A 7,280-nucleotide genomic window follows, 5' to 3' on the forward strand; every position below is an offset into this window, starting at 1 on the left:
CAAAGAGAAAGATGACTTACCATGTAATAAAATGAAGATCGGCCGTCGGCAAGCAAAAATGAACATCGACCTTTGGCGTTGAAGATTGACGGCAACTGAGGAGGACTAGGGCGGGAGAGCAAGGAATGAAAGAAAAAAAATTAGGGCTGCAGCTTCTTAACTCTTCTGTCTTCATGCTTCAGTTTTTAAATTGAGTATTTTTTTTATTTTTTACTAATCGGGTCGAGGTGGGTTCGATCGGGTTTTCTGGGTTAACCCATCACCTGACCCGACTACTTTACTCACAAACCGAACCAGCTTAAAAAATAATAATAATAAATTAAAAAAAAGACCCAACCGGGTCGGGTTTGGCGGGTTCGGTCGGGTTTTTCCCACCCCTACTTGTTATATCTATAACTCATGAACATCCTGTTGTTTGTATGGCTTGTATGATTCATATATACTCTTTCATTTCATCATGCTAACCTTACTGAAAGCTTTTGTCAATTTCAAGTGCTAATCTGAAGTTTCTGATAGGCATGTGCTAAAAGGATCCAAGGTGATGAAAGTGGGCACAAGCACTGTACTGGACAATACTTTGATTATTGGCAGTGCGTTGACAAATGTGTAAGGCCATTTTCTTGTTTACATTTATTCCCTCGCCCCTCTTTCGGGTATATTTCAGTTTTATGTTAATATTTTGTTCTGGTAGCTGCTGACATCTATCCTTTTAATACGCAGGTTGCAACTAAGCTATTTACATATCTTAAATGACCGGGCAAGACCTCAATGTTGTTCTGGCACCAGAATACGTTTAGTCCAAAACCAATTGGTTCAGTATTATTCTGTTTTTGTGAAAACTATTTATGCTTGTATGCCTACTTAGATAAATGGCATGTTGAACTATGAATTATGAGCACTTCATTGTGATCAATAAAAAAAAAATTGTGGGATTGAATTTCATTTGCTTTGGCAATTAATGATGTAGCTTTTGTTCAACAATTTCCTATTTAGTGATTTGGAAAATTTTCGTTGTTAGCCTTATCTGCATACTATTGCGAGAATTTCCATTGTTGCTCATTTATACGCTTTTATCATAGTAGTTGAGTCTTTAAATCATATTTTTAGATACTTGAATGCCTCTAGTGGTTCAACTTAGGAATAAATTAGACAATGCATACTTTGGGTGTCATTTGAGAGAAATACCCCAAATGGTTACTGAATTTTGCCCAAAGTCCTCAAGAAGGTCACCGAACTTTAAACCGTTCCTAAGTAGTCACTGAACTTAGCTCGAAGTCCTCTAAGAGGTCACCGAACTTCAAAACGCCCCTAAATAGTCATTGGACTTTGCAAAAAGTACCTAGGGGGTCACTGAAACTTGCAAATTATTGAACTTTGCAAAGATGAATGTGGTCTCAATTTGCAAATTTCAGTGATTCCCTAGGAACTTTTTACAAAGTTCAGTGATTATTTAGGAACGTTTTGAAATTCAATGATCTCTTGGTGGACTTCGGGCGAAGTTCAGTGACTATTTAGGGATGTTTTAAAGTTCAGTGACCTCCTGGAGGACTTCGGGCAAAGTTCAGTGACCATTTGGGGGTTTAACCCATCATTTGATTTGCAGAGGATTGATGATCTTGTTGAAGGGGTATAATTTTTTTGCACGTGGATCCATAATGTTTTTTTCCCTACTTTTTAACTATTATTCAGTGTTCTAAAAGGCTTGCATTGGCTCTGCCTAGGCGGCGCCAATGTGCGAGGCTCGGGGAAAACGCCAAATAACTGTGCCTTGGCGCTTTATTTAGCGGTCAACGATGTTCGTTGACAGCTGATGTGCCCTTAGGTACGGTTATGTGCATCTAGGTGCGCATTATTAATTTTTTTTTTTTTTTTTACAATTCTTTAATTTTAAAACTTAATTGATGATTTTTTCATTTTATCTCTCTTAGATTCAAAACAGCCACTTGAAGCCTTAAACAAAGAAGAATTCCCCAAATATACTTATTTATATATTATTTACATTTGATAAATCTGTTTTTAAATGTTTGGTAGGTGTTATTTATAATTATTAAATAATTTTTTATTGATTAAAAAATTAAAATAATATTAAGATAAGAAAATGGTTTTTTACGCCCATGCCTCTCATAAGTAGAGGTGGGCAAAACTAAACCGAATCTGCTCAAACCGACCTAACCCAATCGAGTTGGGTCGGTTTCTTTGTTGTTTTTAAGTGGGTTCGATTTTTTTATTGTGTAGGTGGGTCGGGTTGTGGGTTAACTCATAAAAATCGACCCAACCAACCTATTTTTAAAAAAAATAAAATAAAAAAGGGAAAGAGAAATAAATTGCCTAAACGTAAAATCGCTATTTTTAAAGTTTAGAGTTTCATAAAATTATAACAAGAATCCCATTATAATTTCTAATAGACAAATTTTTATATCGAATTTCTCAAATCACAATGTATAACGCAAGACTTCGATTGCGTTTTCCCGTAATCTCTATCTCTTAGGATAATTAAGTTTTATACTTGTTTACAAAAATATCTTGTAGAATGGTTATATGAACTATGGACATAAATGTTGAAGAAAAAATAAATGTTGAGTTTCTATATAGATGCTTGATCTAACTTCTGAATAAATCAATTTCTCACATTTCAAATAAGCTTGTGAAGCATAATTTGCTTGTTATTGTCGAAAACTATTAAAGATTTGAGATAAATAATAATTAAGAAGTTAAATTCGAAAAAAAATAAAATTTGGCTACCAGCAGAACCAGCTGTCTTATTTTTTGGTTTGACATCAATTTAATAAGTATCATTGTCTGTTGTGCAAACTTGTTTTGTTAATCTAGGTCTAATGATGAGCCTGTAGATTCGAAGCAGGAACTTGAAAAGCGATGCAAGCAGGGGTGGATCCAGGATTGGATTCAAGACGGGGCTACAAAATTTAAAGCCGGGCTACTATACAAAAAAAAAAAAAATTATACATAAAAAACTGATTTTTTACCAAAAAAATAAATAAATAATACCTTAAAAAAAGCTATTGGGCCTGGAAGGGGGGTGGGGGCTACAGCACAACCCAGGCCCCCCTAAATCCGCCTCTAGATGCAAGACACCATGCATGCGACCACTCAAAGAATATCAGGTGATTTTGACTGAATGAAAATAAATCTTCTCTTTTTGTTTTTTCTAATTTAATGTCTACTTCTCCATTTTCCAAGTTTCTAGCCTTTTGTGCTCTTTTTACCTGATACTTAGTATTGCTAAAGCCTAAATGAAATGTTCTATGCATTTTAAATTTTTTAGTTTTTTGTTCACTCTTCTTTTGTTTGATTATATGGTAATAAATTATAATTTGTCCAACCCGAATAACCCAACCCAACCCAATTGGGTTGGATTGGGTTGGGTTTCAACATTTACTTGGTTTGATTTTAGATCAAACCGATTGTGTTGGGTTGGGACAAAAACCGACCCAACCCAACCCAACTCACGCCCAGCACTACTCATAAGCTCGCCTAGCTCTTAGTTTAGCTTCGACGCATCGTCACGTATTACGTCTTTTAGAACACTGCTATTAATTATTCAAAAAATGATTTTTTACTTCAAATAATCTCTTTAAAACACTCCAGTGTTTGTTTGATAAAATTTCAAACTTAATTAACTGTTCAAATTCATATTTCATTACCTTTGATCAAAATTTGTAATTTTTTTTTTAATTAAAAGCTTTGTCAAAAGAGCCCTAAAAAAGAACTTTTTAATTTTTATAAAATGGTCAAATCATTTAGAGTGCAGAAACTCTAACAACCCAATTTTTCTAATACTTCAATTGTAAGTATTATGCCCTAAGTCCAATCAACTTTAGATATAAATACTTTTATATATAATTAATGCAATTAAATGGCAGATTTATTATTTAATTAATAGACAATTAAATAAATAATAGAGTCCGTGGATTCAAATATTTGTAATTTGTTAATCACAAGGAGTTGTGATTGTGAGATACAAATTACATCTGATTGAATCTTAAATCATCCGCGGTCGTAAGTAATAACGAGATACGGATATCGTTATTACGGATAGACCATCACGTGTGGCATTTCTTACTTGTGAAGTAAGTAGCTGATCTCACAAGTTAAAGTGTGGTGACACTTAAATGAACACGTGGATGTTTTTGTTATAGAACAAAATATTGGAGACCCGTCGAGAGATTCCACATGGATAACTATCTGAATGTCAGTGGTTAATCTCTAACGTTTTGTAGTGGAATTGGTCCTTTGACTTGAGGTCGTCATAGTATCTTATATGAGGACAGTCATACTTTGGCGGTGTTGGATGTTGCTCTGAAAAGGGCCGCTAATACGTATGAAGGTTGTGATTGATCAATAAAGGATTCGTCACTCTTAGATAGTAGGAGATTATGATCTGCGTTTCATTCAATTAAGTCGATGATGAAATCCTTGGCCAAGGTGTACTCATAAGTCGAAAAGAAGTTTTCGACTTATATTGACTTAATAGTGGAGTGAAAGATATGATCGATGATCGAGATTGACACAACTCCATATCTTGTAATTGATCGGATCATATTGACGAAGGGATTATAGTTTCACGGTAAACGAACGAATTTGATTTTGTCATACCACGTGACATTTCCCGTCACATGTATTGCCCTGACACATTGCTAGATGTCAATCAGGGACGGCGAATGTGAATTGACGATAAATTAAAAGGGTGTTTTAATTTATCAATTTTGATTAGATCAAAATAATATTTCACGTCGTTAGGCATCGTGGTCGGGAACCTAATGGGTCACACACAAAAGAGAATTGGAAGATTGCAAATTGTCAATTGGTTAATTTAACAATCGTTGGATAAATTAATTAATTGGATTTGTTATTTATATTTTTGAATTAATTAATTGGATTAATTAATTCACGGATCGGGTTTAATTAATTGGATTAATTAATTATTGGACCGGACCAGGCCGAGTCTGTTTGGGTTTATATAAATATATAACTAGGGTTTGAGGTCCATAAGGTTTTCATTATTCTTGCTGGTACAAGAGAAAACCCTAGAGGTTGCAATCATATTCTCTGTGTGGATCACCGTTGGAGGCTGGACAATTGGACAGCTGTGGTGGCAAATCAAGGTTGATAGAACAAAAAAAAAAAAAAGCAAAAAGATTGCAGATCTGAAAAGGTACAATCTTATCACAATTTCTATCTAAACACAAAGGTGATTCTTGGTGGGAATCGAAAATTATTTTAAATTCCGCTGTGCATGTATAAGTAGATTCCCAACATCAATGAATGCCTTTTAACCCCAAAATGATTTAGAAAGATTTTTCTGGTCTTTCTTATTTAAAGGCTTTGAATTTTGACATCTTGTAGAAAGAACATTAGACAAGCATGAAAATGATCGGGATTTCATTCTCGTTGTCAAAATTATCTGTGCATTTTGAAGAAGTTGAAGAATGTCGAAGTGGCAGTATCATTTTAATTGCAAATGTAATCTTTGTTGCATTTCGGGCTATCGTCTAACAAGTACATGAAAATGATGAAGTTCACCCGTTCTATAGGATGAATCATAATTAAACTAATAACATGTTTGAGGGATGAGGGAGAGAGACCATCAATCCAACTATTGTTCTTTCTTGCATATGTCATCTAGCTCACCCAATCATACCCTATCAAACCGATGGAATCTAAAATGGAATCTAAAATGATCATATTCAATGCTATATGAAAATTTTTATATACGTGTACCTTGGAATGGAGAAAACGCCTTAAATAAAAGATTGGCCATGGGAGAAGTTTGGTCTATTTCAATTCAATCCCCTTGTCTAATTTGAACCTCTTTTATATGACCAAATCTTTAGTGGGGCGGGTAGATGGTGCACCTACCAAATGCCGAGGCCCCACCTCGGTGGGTGGCCCACACACCTCAGGAGTGTGTGGTGGGCCACCACCAAGATGGCGTACATTCATAGAACGGTCGTACCTTACCGAAGTTTCTCCTTTTATATATGCCAAAAAAGGATTTTTAAGTTTAATTCCTATCTCTTTTTCTCTCTGCTTGGATAAATGGTCGGGGTTGGAGAGTTGTAGTGGTAAGGTGGAGGAAGTGATGGTGTGTAAATTCGATTAGATTTTTGACGTGAAATTGGTTTATAAAAAAATATAGTTATCGGTGAATGTAATTGAAATGGATGATATATCGATAATTTTGTTTAAACGTAGGCGAGCGATTAAAACCTTTCCTTTTTGGGTTAACAAATAGTAAGCACAGGTAAATCTTGGGATTGATAATTAACTTGCTATGCCTTGTTTTCATCGGTTCACCGTGTTTTCCTTCTAAAACCCTCGTCACAGAATTGCTAAAGACGATACTTGCTATATAGAAATTAAACCCCTTCAACAGGATCAGAGATCCTCTGCAAATCCGATGACACCCAAAAAACTTCTTATTGTTGATCACAATTCCAAGCCCAAAACCAAACTCGGTCCACCCGCCACACCGCCGAATTCCGCCCCATCTTCATCAACCACCACTCCACCGTCCGATAAGAGGACCCGGGATCTTCCAAATTTATCCGATTGTCATTGCTGTGGGATCCGAATCAATCACAGCAACCCGAAAGATCAGCTGCAACCATTGGACAGCGTCTGGCGCATTGTTCTTCTGTGTAGAAAATGCAGTAAGAAAGTTCAATCAGGCCAAACGTGCTCTTACTGCTTCAGAGAAACGGAGAATTCAGGTATTATTGTTGAATGTCGTGATTGTGGTCGCCGGATTCACCTAGATTGTGTTAAGAATTATGGGGATTGCAGGCCGTGGTGTTATTTGGGGCTAGGTTTAGGGTTTAGGGTCTGTGTGGATTGTTGGGTTCCGGATTTGCTAAAGAATTCCGTCAGGATCCATAGGAGGAGTGATAATAAGGATGTGGTGAAATCTTGTGCAACTGACGGGGATTTGAAAAACTGTCGGCAGAAGGGGAAGAAGGTGGAATGTGAGGTGGAGAAGAGGGTGAAGATGGTAGCCGTTGAAAAGAAGGCTTCGAGGAAGTCTGTGGTGGCGAAGAATGCATTGGAGTTGGCAGAAACTGTTTTGGATATGGCAGATAAGAATGGGAAAAAGGGTGATGATATTAGTAGCGATGCAATTGAGGTTGTCGATGATGTGGAATTTGCAATTCAATTGCATCGTGCAATGAATAGTTCACCAAGGATTTTGAGGAATAAATGCGATGGGAGATCAAGTTGTTTTGAGATTCTGAAGAGTAGGAATTCTGATAGTTTGTTGTCTA

General features: G+C 36.1%; 1 long non-coding RNA gene across 1 annotated transcript; it reads left to right on the forward strand.

Moving 5' to 3' along the window:
• The first annotated feature begins 458 nt into the window (after nt 1-458).
• On the forward strand, nt 459-1,017 carry LOC111380482. The gene is made up of 2 exons (XR_002700193.1): nt 459-606; nt 721-1,017. It is a non-coding gene; the product is annotated as an uncharacterized LOC111380482 (long non-coding RNA).
• Nucleotides 1,018-7,280: the final 6,263 nt, after the last annotated feature.

This window comes from Olea europaea, unplaced genomic scaffold (genome assembly GCF_002742605.1).
Source record: "Olea europaea var. sylvestris unplaced genomic scaffold, O_europaea_v1 scaffold2151, whole genome shotgun sequence".
Lineage (NCBI taxonomy): Eukaryota > Viridiplantae > Streptophyta > Magnoliopsida > Lamiales > Oleaceae > Olea > Olea europaea.